The sequence below is a fragment of the Varroa jacobsoni genome, unplaced genomic scaffold (assembly GCF_002532875.2).
Source record: "Varroa jacobsoni isolate VJ856 unplaced genomic scaffold, vjacob_1.0 scaffold_909, whole genome shotgun sequence".
Taxonomy (NCBI): Eukaryota; Metazoa; Arthropoda; class Arachnida; order Mesostigmata; family Varroidae; genus Varroa; species Varroa jacobsoni.
Window position 1 is genome coordinate 44,015 of NW_019213811.1, and position 17,955 is coordinate 61,969.

Below are 17,955 nucleotides of genomic sequence, written 5' to 3' on the forward strand. Positions count from 1 at the left end.
ATGGTTTCAGATACAAAGTGATTTTTGGAGTTCATGTCGAGACAACCCTATCCATATTTACTGAACCCCACTGTATATTGAGCTGTCAAATGGGTGTTGAGCGTATTTATAGGTAGATGATTTTTAAGTCACGTATTTGAATTAATATGGGTAGCCTCTGATAAGCGTTGGTGCCATTCGAAAGCGGAGATTTGGCAGTAATAGATGTGCTAATATTGGTAAAATGCTTTTTTCAGATTGCGCCTTTAAGACGCATGAGCTTGTCGCATCGACTTGCTATATTCTACAGTTTTATTACGATAAAAACACAAATTCTGCTCAGGCCCATCGAATAAAAACAGTGTACTGTTTACAATCGAGTATCGTTATGGAAAAAAAACAGAACAAACGAAGTTCTCTCGCTTTCGTTCTAGAAGCTTCGACGCGAAAGATGCTGCTGATAGTGGTCTTTGGACGGAGTTGATAAAATGATTGCGAGGCTTAATAAGAACCACATATAAGTAGTCATTATATCGCCAAGGCAGCCAAAATTTCACCATCAGATAGTTTTAAACCAGTTGGAGAAGGCTAGCTATAAAACAGAGAACCCGATGTTTGGGTACCACATGTATTGACGTAAAATAACTTACGCAATCGTGTTTACATCTACGAACTCTACAGGCACGCAACAAGATCGAGCCATTTCTTAAGCGGTTGGTGACGAATAATGAAAAGTGGATCACATACGACAATAGTGTGTAAATAAAAAAAAAAATAAATAAATAAATAAAGAAGAACCAACATGTACTCCAGTATCTAGGACAAAGCCCAAATGGACGCCAAAAGAGAGAGTCAGGGATCGTGTAACATTGAGTTGGTGGCTCTCGGCAGAGCGATCGGTCCGGACTTCTACTCTCAACGACTAACAAGACTATAGTAAGTGTTAAAAAAAAAATCGACCGCAATTATTGAACTTTAAAGATGTCATTTTTCACCGTGACATTGCCAGACCATCTGTGTCGTAAAAATTGAGAGAACTTAGATGAAAAAGTCTAGTGCGTCCGTCATATAGCCCGAATCTAGCTCCGTCAAACTATCATCCGTTCCAATCTCTGCGGAACTTTCGTAGTAGTGTTAACCTAATGCAAAAATAACTTTTTAGAATACTTTGCCCCGAAACTCATAGAAGTTTTGCGGCGACGAAAATATGGGCTTGCCAGAAAAGTGGCAAATTGAAATCCGTTCAAATAGCTTATATTTAATTTAGTAACATTATTTTAAAATGCAAAAAAAAAAATATTCGTACCAATTCTAGCTTTAAACGGCCAATACTTTTCTTCAGCCTAATACAATAGAGCTAATCTATACAAAGGAGCGTGTAGGAACTAACCAATGGCGGGTCGTTTCCCGAATCTATCGTTTCAACAAGCTATACATATTCCAGTCGTTAAAGGGTGTTACATTTACTTGACAACGAATACATAAGTTCTTGGATGAAGGAAAGTTAACAGTTAAAAACAAATAGATTATTTTTCGGGCTTGCATACAAACTCAAACATGTCGTTTCGGAGTATCGGACAAAGGCAAAATCATCAGTGACACCATTGAAAGCATCCATAGTCGCCAATTTTTTCAGGAACACGAGGTGTCTTGATCAAACTCGAAATAAAGAGACGATCGATAGAATATCAAAATAAAAATATATTCAAAATCAAGCAAATATGCTTAGCTGACAAATCGTTGTAACAATCACCGAAGAACAAAATTCATCACAGATCAAGTGGTTGACGCTATATTAAATATTTATATCATATATAGTATAATGATATAATAAACTATATGTACTCATATCGAAAATCACAGATCGTTATCGTGACAGATAAATTGTTACGCCCAAAGATAAGTGCAATGTAAGGTAGCATTGATATAGGAAGCTCTTTCGAACAACAGTTCCTTGAATCGGTAGACGAGATACCAAAATTTACAAATTACGCCTTTATTAATATTTTCTTCTTCTAATAATAGTTACTATTTAGTGTCATCTCATAAACGGACTTTTTCTATCATCTAAAGCGTTCATTGAACTATAGCAAAAAATTTAATCGAGCAACGTTTTAAAAACCTAACGTTATAACAAATTTCTGTGTTCTTCTCGTAGTGGTCATCTAAAACTGAATGTTTCAAGTTTTACGTTTGGCGCCACCATTTGGGGCCTTCCTTCTGACGACAGGCCCCCGGCAGACCCGTCGCTTAATCGAAGGAGGCCGTTTCGTGCTTGGCAGTCTAAAATGAACAACTTTTTAAATATCTGAGTGTCGTGCTTGTCTTGGCAATCTGCTAACGAAAGTTTAGATTTAATTTTCAGGGGTGGGGGGGGGAAGGGGGTGTCTTCGCATCAAAATGTTTTATTGTTAAAATTGTGTGAAAAAAATTACTCTCAAATAAAATTAAATTACTCTTCAATTGACACCCATGCTAAACAATATGGGCTTTAACCGGTCGTGGCCGATAAGATGCAGAACGATAGCATGGCAATAATTACTTTTCCATCTGCAATAATAATCCACGAACATGGTGCCATTGGCAACAATTCCCCTATCTTTGTTTTGTGCAGGGTAGATGAATAGTGCGAAGCAAACCTATTGCCCATTCAGGAACTCATGCACATTTTGCACTTAAAAATAGAAACAAAAAAATAACGATTGTTCCAACTCTGTCAATATATTCAAATATATATGAAATCTCAGATAGTACTAATAATGTCTACTACTACTACTACTGCGTTTGTACAAAAACCCAATACGATCATATTGATGAAGCTGCAATTCTGGTCATAAAGTTCGTCACTAATCTTTTTACTAAATTGATTGGACGTTTACAAACGTGTAACGGCAAACTATTAATCACGAGCTTGTTTTCAAGGTTCTTGTTCTGAACGACAGCTGGGAGCCGTGCCTAAAGCTGCAGTCCTTCATCAGACATTACTGCTTTGCTTTCCCATCGCCATTCTATTTCCCATATAGACCCCGCATGCATCTGTAATAAAAATACGCTTAAGATACAAATAGATTTTTTACTCAAGACACGCCTGATCGTGTTTTCTCTGTCACGAGCCTGTGTATTACGGAAATGGACGATCACCAGTTATGCGAGAGTATGCTTCATACTCAGAATTCATTTGGCACCTTCCGCCGTATTGTTATCACAATTCCACGATTATATTTAGATTAAACTTATTTACTATATGCGTGCGTATACGAGGTGTATCATAAAAATGGCATGGTTCTTGTTTTGGTGGTCTATATCCATGACCAGATTAATAATACGAACAGGAATTTGGCAAAGGAACATTTGCGTGTACATCTGGCAAGTCCGGCGATTTTTTTCGAGAAGTTTCAACAAGTTTTGATTATACTAGTTGACAATTTGGATTCTACACGATGGGAGCATATGACGCTAACTTAGGTACGCGGGGAAACGCAGTGGGTGGGGTCCAGTTGGAGTAAGAGGTTATCTCTCATTAAATTATCGTTAGTTTTTCAGTGGTCCGATGCTAACGTTCATTAAATAATCCCGAATCAGTCGTTTGAAGAAATCGTCTGATGTAGTGTCTGCCAGTGGTAGAACTCGTAAAGGCTAAATGTTAAGTCGTCAAGCGGAAAGTCACCTAAATATCTCGCCATTATGGCGAAAGCAGCGCGGAGTATGTCACTGGTTTTTACAGCAGGAATGGCTAATTGGGCCACAACAAGACGTGCGTGCAATATAATGTCTGCGAGACATATCTTTTATATGGCTCGATATCTGTAAAAGCATGGCATTTGTATTAGATATGTCATATCTGATACAAGATAAGACAGTTCCGCACTGCTTCCGGCTAACGATTACTAAAACCTGATTCTATTTTTGTTAAACAAAACACTGATGACGCTTAGCAATCGCTTGTCGGACTTGATCAGTGTATCAGATGGTGAAATATCTATTGTCCGATATTCAGAGACCCCATGAAAGTCAATAGCACTGGCTAGATTAAATTAATAAATTGATCAGGGGCTTCAATTCTTTTTCTAAAGAGTAAATATACTCTTCAACTTAACTCCTGAAAACGTATAATATGTATTTCCCTTAGGAAATAGATGAGATCCAGCACATGTTCTGGCCAGTTGGCAACCCATGTCGCTTTCTCTAATATGAATCAAAGACAGATTGAATTGAATTGAATTGAATCCGGAAATATTCCTAATGACTTCTGAGTTCATTCTAGAGGAACTTAAAGTGTGTCTGCTTCAGAACCAGCGGAAATGGTTAACCTTATAACAAATAGGGTTGCAAGTTTGAGACAAACGTTTCGTTTCCTTCCCCTAATGCAGACCCTGTGCCCTTCAACTCGGGCAGGATAACGCACCGCTTAACCCACAATCTACTTTAGGATGGATGATGCTAATTAATGCAGCATGATCAGTCACGTTTTTCGAACACTTGGGATGATTATTGAAATTTTATAAAATGCATTATTTATCTGTTCAGAAATTTTTGGCCACTTCGTTATTATAGGTCCCACAGCTCAGTAAATGTGAAGTTAGTGCCCTATCGACCGGAAATGGATCCTGCTGCCAATAAAAATAATTAAACAGAGGCCCTTCTCGTATGCCACAATGTCTGGCGCAATTGTTGACTATATGCCGCTGCTATGCAAACAGAAATTTGCTTTATCTGTTTTCTTTGGAGCGTATTATTATACTCTCAATGTTGCTAACTGAATTTTATGAGACTGATATAGGCGTTTTCCTCGTTTCTCCTTTTATCGACTGCTCCCCCTTTCTAATTGCATGATTGCTGATGTTTACAGATTGTTGGAACAGGTTTGTTTGATTAGCTTGTTGTCGTTTCGTCCTTACCGTGATGGTCATACCGCAGGTCCGGATACTCGAATGAATGTACCCGTCTTCAGAACGCGACAATCTCGAAATCTGACACAATAAAAGCCAGTTTTAAAAAAAATAGCAATATAAGGTAACGTACCGGAACCAGTTGAAGCGACAGACTAAAGAATGGACTACGAATCGCTTTGGAAAGAACCAAATTCGTTAAAAAAAAAAAAAAAAACAGCTTTCAGTCTTTTTTGTACTTTCCAATTTGTTGTCACTTTTTCTTTCTGTATTAAACGTATTCTTTTCTTTCTCTGTATGACACAAGTGGAAAAAGTATATATATCTATTTCAAAGTCCGAACTTGGGGACAGAGCCTTCTGCAGGAAGAATATCAACGGACTCGTAGAAATATGTTTCAGGCTATTTGACTATCAGCAAACGACGAATAGAAAGCGAAAGGGCTATTAAATAAAGAATTTATTTATTTATCAACCTAATACTTGTCTGTATCGTTACGATCGGGTCGTTTTATCTTTCCCTTTGCCAAGTGCGGACCATGTTCAATTAATTACAGTGGACTATTATTATGCCCGAATGTGGTAGCTGGACCGACCAAAAGGGTGTTACTCTCGAAATCGGTAAGAGTTTGCCGAACATTTAACTTATGAACGAACGGATTGACTGTCTGGCCATCTTGTTTTCTGAGTCAGCACTTCATCTAAAACTACAGATTGAACACGAGCCCCCGCTTCCTCAACGGCGGATGCGTTAGCAGCAACACTCAAAAGCGGTTGACTCTCGAAACTAGTGATACTACGGTCGGCGTAAAGTGGTTACGTCGCACGGTTTATTTTAAATTAATAAAAAATCTACTGTTCAAGATGAAATGAGCCGAAAGCTGATGAAGCAATCGTCTCTCCCCTCGCCCTCTCTCCTCACCTCTCGCCCTCTCGCTTCGTTTCGCTCTAAATAAATAAATGGAATCGTTATCACGTACAGTCGTCAAATACATACAGCCTAAGTAACATATTTTACTCATCCAGGCCCTGTTGTCACATAAAAAAAAAAAAAAGCCAGCTTCATTGCTTCGGGAGCTAGGCAAAGCTTATCTACTATTGAAAATGAATGAACATTTCAATTTCAGATAAGTAAAAAAGAAATTGTGCTGACAAGTTAGATTACGATTCAGCGTAGATTTCTAATAATGACAAGAAGTTGTTTTGAGCACCCTCTTCAGGGCTAATCCCGATGAATACTGAGTAAAAATGAAAATGAGTGTTAGGAAAACCAATCTAGCTACAGAATTAACTACAAGTTCATCTTGCAGGTCCGATCTAGAAACGACCGTCGATGACACGGCGATTCTAACTATTATACTATAGTAATCTGAGTGATTTTTTGGCAAATAAAAAATGTCGACATAAGCAGTACCAGGTACAGGCTTACTGCATGGCTCCGATTGTTTTAAGAGTCATGATTGTTTGCCTTTACAATTTCCTAGGCATTCTCTATAGAAAACATGCGTGGACCTGCTAAGTTATGATTACACAATTTGAACAAGGAATATCGAATATCGTTGTTTTGATAAGTTTTCTTGCTGTGGGCACATTTCTGTGACGTTGCGTGTTTGTGGGTCTGTTAAGCCCACTCAAATCAGAGATCGTGATTAATTGACGCACTCGTTCAGCCTCGCAATTTTCAAAAATGGATATTTCCAAACCAGTTCTCTTAAACCTTAGGTTATTTTTCCCTACAGTCTTACTAATGCCAGAAAGCCGCTAAAGCTCAAATGAGACGAATTGTTGAGCAAGCTGAGGGTTTTGCGTGCTCCTTAAAAAGCAAACAACAGAGCGTATAGCTCCGATTTTAATGGGCAAATTTTTTGAAGCGGAAAGGTACACATGACCCATGTCGCAAATGATCTATGTAGATTTAAGATCGGGCAAAGCAAATCTGGAGAACCCAACCGGGTTAATCCTATGGCCTTTCAATATTGTATAGAGATCATTGTGTAGATTTTGTATCGAAACTAATTACATCCGTGAAACAATTAGATAATCGAGCCAACGTGATTTGAATTAGTACAAATCTTTAGTCTCTCGTTTCTAACAATTTCCTATAGATACATATACGCATGGATGATAAACTAATGTATTCGACTTTTTTTTTTAAAGCTGTACGCCTATTTAACAGGACCGTGTTGATTTCAGCTGTGTTAGTCCTGTAATTTCCGTTCCGTACATCGGGCACGAATACCTTTTTCCGTCACAGTTTAGCGCTGGGATGGATTGCCTGTCTTGATTCCTTCTGAGGTTAGCACACCTACATGAAATATCCACACTAAGTCTGCACAGTATCCAATAGGAAACTTAACTTAACATAACAGAACTTCCAGCTTCCACTGATCACATAAACACGCGTTTAATCCAAGTGTACATGTACGGTCTCCAGTTGATAAATTTACTTTTCTTCTGGTTATTGAACTGGACAAACATAATGACTGATTACTGTTACAGCAAAATATTGGTCATCGGTCGGATTTTTAACAGAAATCTTCATATCTGAACATATATTACAACCGTCGTTGATAATAGGTGTTGTTTTTGTTAATTTATGAAGTCAGACAAGTCTTGTTCTACACGCATACGTGGTGAAACTTAGTTTCCAGCCTAGCCACATCCAAGATATATTTATCGTTAATACTTCGGTTTGCAGGGGACACACAAATGAGAATATCTGAAGGTTGCGTCAAAGTGCCAGCAGGTCGCCAGGTTTAATAGGGCCTGATTGTCCTTCCTCAAATCACACGCAACCTGAACAAAGAAAATCACCAAAGGTCGGAAAAGAAAAACTCATGCTTCACTGGGAACCACTGCTCTTTTTTTAGTCGCACTATTGTAGCGTAGTGCTTAGCCGGAAATCGTTCACTCTCACAGTCTCGTCTGTCGTTGGCGCTCCGTGACCCGTCGACGCCTGAACTCCGTGGCCCAGCTTCTGGTAGTTAACGACTACTGCTAGCCTCCTATAACCGCCATTACTGAGCCGCCGCTGCCGTTAAGAGTCAGTAGTGTGAGCAGATTACCGGTCGTTTAGACTGCCGGTCATTTTCTTTTTTTTTTTTTTCTCTTTTTCAACTAATTTTCCTAGGGTGCCTCCGAGTGCTTGCGCTCCCGCGGGATACTCTCGCTAGATTCCCGTGATGCGGCTTAGATTCTATTCTATTCTACCGTTTGTGGGCTAGCGGCCACAAAAGGCAAATCTCAGAGTTAGCAGCGTTTAAGAGCGTGCCCATACCGCGTGCCGCACGATCGCTGCGGTCATTTTGTGTGTTCTTCGAGCAGCAGTGACGATAGTTTCTGCTGTTGCGAACCTCGTTGCCGCTGTGGCGCGGCTACACGGGATGCTGCGAAATGGCGAGGGTCGCCAGAAGATGTTTCATTTCTTCCCCCTTTGACGGCGGAGACAGTTCGCGCAGAGACGCTGAAGTAATGTAACAGGAATAGCATAACACGACCCTGCGAACGCTGTTACGACGGCAGCGACAACGACAGCTCATCTATCTATGCAGTAACGTTTCGTGTCTCCCCACAAACAATGACGAACGGAACATGGACAGACAAATGGATGGATACATATATTGTTTGAATAAATTGCATGTAGATTCTCTATTCAACTCCTGTGGACACGTTATATTTCGTGCGCCATTTGACAGCTTCACCAACTGAACATCAAGCAATAAAAAGCACCCTAAAAATAGTTAAAATTAAAAACTGTTCATCTTGTCTCCGGCTTATTATGTGGTGCGTTTGGTTCCCAAGATGAATACATAGTGAAATTTAGATTGGTAACAGAAAACAATTTTACAAACGTGCGTCGAAATTATCGATGATCAGAGATGGGTTGATGGAGCTCATCAAAAGGCAAAAAATATTCCCATTTCCTATTGTCATCGAGTATCCTGCTTATGACTTCAAAAATACTAGTGGTTATCGAAGCAATGGGCGCGTATTAACTTTCATTTAATTGATCTGCTAATCGAAATTATATTTGTTATAAAATATTGTTATCAGACTCAATATGTACTTCCAAAGCTTAATCGACTTCGTAACTCCTAAACCTTGCTATTTTTCTACTGGAAAATCCACGGGTGACGCAGACCGAAAGAAGGAGTATCGAAGCGATGTTAGCTCGCTGATTTTAACCCTAGCACGTCGAAGTGCTCCATAAAGCAATGCCTTGAAAGATCATACGGCTGTTCGCTGGTATATGAAGAGAAAATATGTCTAAGACGGTGTTCTTCTATCTATTAAGGCAACGAATCATGCTTTTGATCGTTTTGCCTTACCTATGCTAGCTGAAACTCGCCAAAGTGGAGCACATTGTGGGATCGCGCAAAGCTTGTGTGATATTATGTTGTATAAACTACGTAGGCATTTACCGCACCTAACATAATCAGATTGTTGGATCTGTGGGCATACGATAGGTCGCATGTCTACCGAGATTATGCATTAAAAAGTGCTGATTATTTAGGTAGAAAAGCTCAAGCTAATGAGATTTTTACGGTGGAACTAAATTCGCATGCCGACGAACAGCGTGAAGCCCTTTGCCTCTCAGGGTATACCCACATCTATTACAGAAGGAATTATATCTTTTCCTGAAGTACTCTCGAGATCCGTGAGCTGTGAAGTATTAAGAAAGAAAGAGGAAATCGTTTCTACGAAAGCAGGCGCTTTCAAGTAGTGTTACCCAACAATCTGCCTGGACAATTTTCCCTTGTGAATCGTGGTGTCCAAAAAATAGTTGGATCCCTTCTTTGAGCAATCGAAGAAGGCGTGTTCTGCGCGTCTTTCAATTTTCAAGTTCACGGGAGCAGGTACTTATTTGTATTATGGCTCTGCACCTCAATTATTAGGCTTTATTAAAGCCAGATGCAAATATTCCTAGCGAAAAGATGATGCACTGAAGGGCCAGCGCGGGGCCCACATTTATTCGAATGATTCTTCGATGTGCGGCCAATAAGCGTTTGCAGCACGGCTTAGCAGGGCAAACCAATGGCTTCAAAAGAATGAAGAATGAGTGTTTTCTCTTTTTATCCAATATCGACCCGAATATTCCAGATATATGCGTGGATTGCTCGCTTTGAAACTGTATACAAAACAATTCATGTGTACTCTATATATATATATAATAGTTGCTTGCACTAAATCAGGGCTAGCGGCCTGTAACGGATCCTTTTTTATGTGTACGACGTTAAGAACAACAATATTTCATGTTCTGTTATATTGTAGGTCGGAGTAAATACCCTGACTGTGTCAAAATTAACAACAAGGAATTATATATATAAACAGATGTGTGTGTGTATAGATATTTTTACAGCGTTCCAGAGCAATAGCTTTGTCATCATTCGAGAGAGGAGCAGAATCCACAATAATAAACACATACGTAGACAGCAGATCTATCTCAGACGATTGATATCCAAAATAAAACATTGGACATTGCGTTGGCGGATCACAAAGTATGCCCAATTATTTTTGCCGATCTGTAAGTGATTTGTGAATCACAAAGTCAGAGGCCAAGTCAGACAAAATACATACAAAGAAAACCTTCAACTGTTATAAGAGCGAAAACAATAGTCGACTGAGGTTGATCAAAGCCAAGGATTTCGGTCATTGAAAGTTCTGCGGCTATGCCGACTGTCATTTCTGCGTTCAACTGCGACCTCCTAAGACGAAGCAGATTCGGTTAGCGCGAATTTCATACTCTGCTACGAGAAAACGAGACGATGGTTTTTCCTCGTACCTGTATGATTTTCCACTGTTTACTTTGGCGCACGTTCCTTTTTGAACTGGGTCACCGTCGAATGAAGTTATCGTCAGTACGAAGTTATTTACATAAAGGACCTCTTTCCCTTAAAAGACAGTGATTGTTAAACGAATATAAGAAATGGTTTCATGACGGAGCGTACACCGAAGCCGTATTTGATGGATGTTACTTGAACTACTGCTATACCCTGCTCGTCACGAACATCGCAGTTCAACATGTCGGTGTCACTAGCTAAATGTTCGACACGTACCTGTAGGTGGGGCGAGTTCACCTTACGTCCTTTGTTGAGGAGTGATTCAGGATAAGAGATGCGAGATTGTTCAGCACTGGTAAACAAAGGCTCCGTCTGCCTTCTGTTAAATACGTGTGAACATATTTCTCATTGAAAGTAATATACCAGCGTCATCGTTCCTCTTTACCGCGGAAGTTTAAATAATCAGTGAATACCGCCATTTATGAAAACTGATCCAAATAAATATTTACACTCATTATTGCCTTGGGTATGATTAAATATTAAATAATAGCTTTCATCCAGTGTAACATTATATCGTTCAATCGATGATACGTAACTGTGGCCAAGGCAAATGTATCTGTTGAGGTCGATTTTTGAGAAACGGTTGCGCCATAATTTTCATGCACGGTCATAACCGGTAGGGGTTTCACAGTGAAACATAAGTTTCCGCCGTGATTTAGGTTAATGGGCTTCATCGTATTTAGTACAGTCAGTACTTCTTTACGAGGAATAATTGTTCATCGGAAGCTCTCGAAATCATAGTTGGTAACCGTTCACAGTAAATTAATCCGCCGTCAAACTAAAATATTCATTAGAATTTTATCATTATTTTAATAGAGGCTGAGTCTTTCGTGCTTATTACTAATAATTTTACTATCTAATTTACAATAAACAGCCTTATTAGAATACATATTTTCGTTCTAGCTAAGAAAACAAGCGTTGCAATAGGTACTTTTCGTTCTTATAGCGCATTCCCAAATCGTATGATTTGTCCTGATCGTAATATGAAAGGCCGTACAACATTATGGAGGACATGGAAAAAAAAACAACCAAACTGTCTCTAGTTCGTCAAGTCTCATGTTGGATTACACCGATTTATATTTTATAAATTAAAAATATGACAATAAGTGGCAATGAACAAGTGTTAGTGATTAACTACTTAGTGTGAGTAGTTATTGAAGTTACATTAACGGTCCGTCTAGTAAATAGTAGACAATTATTAAGTTCGATGCTAGTGGTGCTAGATAGTCGAATAATTCGCTATAATGGACCATTAGAGAATGGGTAAATAAGGTGGAACATGATGCACAGCCTCCAGTTCTACAGTGTTTTATGATAATTATGCGTCTCCAGCCAGATTACATAAGTATTTGGCGTAATTCTTCGAGAAGACCGTATACGCCTATTGTATAGAATATGCATAGGCTGGGACTTAGCCATGCATGTACATATTCTTATTAATCTTGAGAGGTAACATACGTATGTACATAGTAAGAATGATCGGTATATATTAGTACCGTTGACCGGTCTATCGGACTATTAATAACTGTAACTTCCATAAATATATTTTTGCTGCCGAGAACTACTTGAGATGTTTGTATTCGAACCTTATGTAGCGTTTTTGTTGTCTTTCGTGTAGACACACACACACACACACTCGTAGATTACAATGGGGTGTTGACATTGAGCGCGTGTTTATAGTTAACTTTTGCCTAAAATTTCCAAGGGTCGTACATGTGACACAAATTGGGTGTTTTGAATAGAGGCTATTTACGGTACGCAACACAAATCATTCGAATCCAATGACGGTTGGGATTGTGTTCGCTAATCCGTTAGTAGTAGAGTAGATGGGAGGTACCTATCAAATAAAGTAAACAAAAATCGATCTCGTAAATTGAATTTTCAACGATATATGATAGGATCCCTTAGGTACCTGTGAGCTAAATTGACCGATTACTTAAAAAATAGCGTAACACCGTAACTGGCCGCTGTTTAAGTGCCTATAATATGTCCTCTAGTTTCTAACAAGCAGCAAACATACATTACGTCGTTAGTCCCTAAAATACCGTTACATGCAATACATCTTTGATCGTTAAAAGATTACATTTTCAGCTCCGATCTCGTAATGATATGCGTTACGTCTCGCTCAGCTTCGCTAGTTAGTGATTATTACCGGCACAAAGGGAAGTTTACCGTGCATATTTAAACACTCAATGCTTTCTGTTTGTAACCTAAAAAAATTATATTTACCTTTATGTTCATACACCTTTGTATGCGCACCGCACTTTGCGTTTTCAGCGCTTCATCGATGTTCGGTCGACATTTACGTAACGAAACGCATCTGATGATACACCAGCAACGAGTACCGTTATCGTGAGATCTTTTTTTAACTGTTGGCGCGTAACCTTTTTAGTCCTCACAGCTTTTCCCTAACGGTATCTTAGTCGGTAGGTTGGTGGGTGTTGGCTATGTCGATACTGCTAATGCCGGTGACGATAGCGGCGGCGCAGTTGTATTGTCATCATTGAAGTGGTTTAGGGAAGGGGCAGCTTAGTGAAGCGGGCAACGATGACAGTTTGGCATTGGCAGCGTCCTGGATTTCTGCCCTTCACTTTATTGGACCGAACAGCGGCTAGGACAGCTTCAATGAAGTATGCAGCTTGATGCGTCGTTCCGTTGGTGTGTCCACTCGTTCTTTCTTCGTTTCGGCCATGGTGGCTTATCTAGTCACCACTAACATGCTCATTATTAACATTACACATATGCACGTGCATATAACACGGTGCTAGCTAGCGGGATTAATAAGCCTTTTTTCAAGATTCTCATGTCTTCAAAAGACTTTGCGAAGATAAGCAAAGTGAAGGAGAACGAGAAAGCGAGCAGTGAACCCAGGATGGGCGGGGGGCAGTATAAAGGCAATGGTAGACAATTCAGCACGGCCAGGGGTCCCACTTCTTCTGCTTTCGTTGATGAAAACGCAGCGCTCAGCAGCATAGGTTTTCTATGGTACTGTGCAATGTCTGAGGGGAATGTTCTTGTGTACGTGATTTGCGGTTGTATTTATCACGAAGGTCACTAGATAGCGGCGTATCCGGCGACTGGCTGTCGCGACAATGGTGGATCTGGGTCGCGGTATTGTCGGTCATAACTTAACGTCTCGACCCACATTTGCAGCGGGTCATCACCGCTAACTACAGCAGGGGCTACAACAACAGCTACAACCGCCATAGCCTGAGGTCATTTCAGGGTTACCTATTGTGAATTCGACAGTACTAGCGCTTTGTATCGTTGTTACAAGACCTGTGTTATTGCCCTTTAACAAATAACTAATCGATAGAGAAGTGACATAAAATAAACGATAATAATAGTAAAGCTATTTCGTTTGGGGCGTTAACTGACATCATGCAATTCGAACTCCGAGCCACTAAATCGTTTCCCTCCCTGATTGGCCCAAAGCAACGCGGGGTGTCGTATGTGCTGTTCGATGTCCTGCTGTCGTATCGAAAAGTACAGCGGAACCGCAAACTGAAAGGAGCCTCTGGCGACTCTATTTAGGCAAGTTTATAAAATGATACATTCGGATACGAGGGATTTCCCTACGCAATCGCGTATCCGAGTAACGTTCTTATGCTTGCTTATGTGAGTCTGTAACGGTGAGTTAAAGCCGTGACCAAATGTACGGCTCTATCCGTGTTGGATAACGGCCATTCAACAGCCTGTAATCATGGGCGTCGAGCCGATGCTGCCCTAAATGTTAAGTTCATGGCTTTGAAAGTCAATCAGATGCCACTTTATACAAGTTTATAGGCGTTATAGGTCTTGCAATGAACAACGTCGCCGTTTGTAGTAAGTAAACTATTAATGCAATGTCTAGCTATGTATGCGCTAACACCATTAGGCTAACAGGGTCTGAGCAAAACTCTGGAAAAAATTAGCCTTTACCATTAGGCGTTACCAAATTTTCTATGTTTACGTATTTCTATGTTCCTCTATGATGGATACCACAAACATACCGGTAATACAAGCAGGTACAGTTCAAGCTAGTTACCATTGCGACGGCAGCAACATATGAATATATGAGTTCCTTATGCACTTACGGCCATCTCTAGAGCACGTGGTGTTTTTCTTTTCTCTAAATTTTTTTTCCACATTCATAAACTACTGTTCAGCTTGTGGAATGGGAATAGAAAATAAAGCATTAGTAGAAAATGTGACGTTCGGAAAGCGCGCGTATGCAGACAGGGCTAAGATGTAGAGCACACTGAAGTTGAATTTAACGTATATATATATCTAAAAAAAAACATTCCAGTTGTCACGGGTTAGGATAAAGTTGCGAGGCGAGGTCATAGTTGTACGGTGAGCAAACACAGACCCGAAAGTATTAGAAATTTTTTTGCGTATATAGCCAAATAGCTGAATTGCAGATTTAGTTTAAATTTCTAGGGTGGGTCCTTGCACGGCTATAATTCACTATTTCGATAAAGTTTAAGTCATTATCGGAAAATGGCCATACTTTTTAGTTAGGCTACGTACCTCCGGAAGTAAAAGCTGAAGCATCAAGCTTACTTGAGCCTTGTCGAAATTGCAGTTTTTTAAATAACCTAACCTTGTATGTTTAGGGTTGAATATCCAAACAAGCAGAATATACTCGCATGCGTTTTTATGGGGTGTTTTGAGAAAAGGATCTTGGGTCGTGCTATGTTTCTTGTCACAACGATCCGAGAAAATAAATTATCCATAAAAAAGGATCTTATCAATTAAAAGTATTGCCGAGGTTGAAATCTTTGACCTTTTGTTGCTCGGTATTTTACCGCCACCGTCATTACGGTATGGGCTGTCTGTTGTAATACGATTGTGCGTATTTTCTGTATTAGCCTATGTACGTCATTAGCTTAATTCTGATTACCTTTCAGTTAAAATTTATATTATAATGGTTGCACCAAGGGAAGGGTATTTTTAATCATACATATTAAGTAATGGAAAAAAACCCAAATAAAGTAGAGATAATATATGAAGTAATATACATTATAGTTATATAGCATGAATACATATTTTTCTAATCAGTGTCGTCTGAAGCTATTACATTCGTTTTGTTAGTTTCGTTCTACCATTGTAAGTGTGCATCCTCATTTTCCTGTGTGCTCATCGACTATCTCAAGACTATAGACTACCCTTTCATTTACGTAGTCTATGCAGTTTGTTTAACTTTGCAAGAATTAACATTAGATTTTAATAAATGACAAAAATCTTCGTTGTTGGCTAACAACATCAAAACCGGGAGCTCTCTATGAGACGCTGATATACGGCAATCGGCAAGTATTCCTTTCGCGATCGTCCCGTCTCGTTTAGATTGGATTTTTGGCAGACTAGTATGCAGCCCCTCGATGATCACGCCCCCCATCTACTATTACAACAAATACAATTATTTCTTTTTTTTTTTTTTCCTCTTTTGTGCTTCGTTCTCTTCAGCCTTGCTTGCGTAAATAAGCAGTCACCATCTTGAATTATTTCCTCTCAAAGCAAGCTTACGGTACACTAAGCTGAGCTGATTTGGAATAAAAGCTTTCCTCCGGTTATTACTCGCGTTGATGCTAAACCACCACCGGTAGTCTGAAAAAGAGAAGAGCATCAGAGTATTAGAAATAGAGACACGGTGCCTGTGGACTGCAACTCCCCAAAGCTTATTGCCCTTTCACCCTTAAGCTACGTCCTGACAGTAAGCCGCCTCCGGCGGTACCGTTACTCGCTCGTGTCGTATTCTTGCTGCTAATAAACTTTCGCCGGACAGAACGTGGGTGCAAATGAGGAACTCTCGATTCAATTTGTGACATAAGTTTTCTGCAGTTTTCCGTACTCACGTACCCCTTGCGTACCTCGCCGTCTTTTCTTCGTAGTCCTTCGCAGCGATCCATACAAGCATCTTTTCACTGTGACGAAAGGCACGCTAACGCATTTATCTATCGAGGATGATCGAGCTAATCGGCTGCGGTGTTACGCAGCTTAGTGATCAACAGCGAACACTGACGCTGACGGTGATGCCTGAGAAAACAAGCTCAGGGCCTAGGACGAAAACGGTAGAAGATGGCGAAATTGGAAGTATTCGCAATTGGTCGTCTCTCCTTTTCCTTGCCACCATCTCGTTGCGTCGAGTGTATTCTGAGAACGTTTATACGTACGAGATGCCCTATCGTGAACTCTCTTTTTCTAGTTTGTTATATATTTCATATTAACTTCTGCCATTACTACGTGAACAAAGTAAGTAGAAACGACTGTTAAAATTTGTGCCCACGGAGTCTAAAACCGATGTTATTTACGCTTATTGTGGGGAAAATGAGGAAACCTCAATGGTTGCGTCATAGCCGATCTTGTCGTGTGTATATTGCATCGTCCAATCGGCTGTTATTGGGAAGTGACCGATGCACATGGACGTTTCGTTTTTTTTTTTGTTTCCGTGCTATTACAATTTGTAGTGTTATTGTTATTTCTTGCTCCCTGGCAAGTAACTTACCCTCTAATCAAGACTGAGATGACTGGAATATCGTCTAGCGGTCATTTGGACTTTTTAGTGAACAATGAGCTGGTCCTCGCGTTGCCTAAATGTAGGTATATAGTGACGATAGGACTGGATCCTAGTATGTGCTCGAAGTACGTGTTCCCCTTCTACCTATTCGGGCGACCACTACGCATTTGAAATTGATTGTTATGACTGTTAGGTAAAAAAAAAAACCCGGATACACCACGAAGATGCCAGCTGATCTATGATGTTAGCCAGAATTAAGATTTCTTAGAAACGTACATTTGACAGTAGGCGTATTTACAGCAGAGCAGATAAACATGCAGTCATTCATTTGTTCAATGATCAAGATTCGCCTACCCATAACTGGTTAAAAATTAGACTGAAATAAATATTTCGGAGTAATTTTGGACAAAAACTAGTTTAGATTTTAAGAATAGATTACATTTTTTCGTCTCCCTGCCGCAATCGAACAGCAATTGTAAAAAATCGTTTTTTGTTCGAGTGGTATTATTGTGTAGGAAAATAAAAGATGCGTCATTTGCTATTGGAAACATTACTACTATTTAATTGGATCGTATCTGCTAGCTTACATTCTTAATAGCGTACACGCGCATTGCGTATTGTATCCTTAGGAAGGCTGTACGTCTTCGCGGTAATTCGAACGCGGGGTCCATTCAAGCTACGATGCACCATTGGTGCTTCGAAAATGTTCGATCTTTCACACTTAACGTAGACCAGTGAAACGTCGTCGT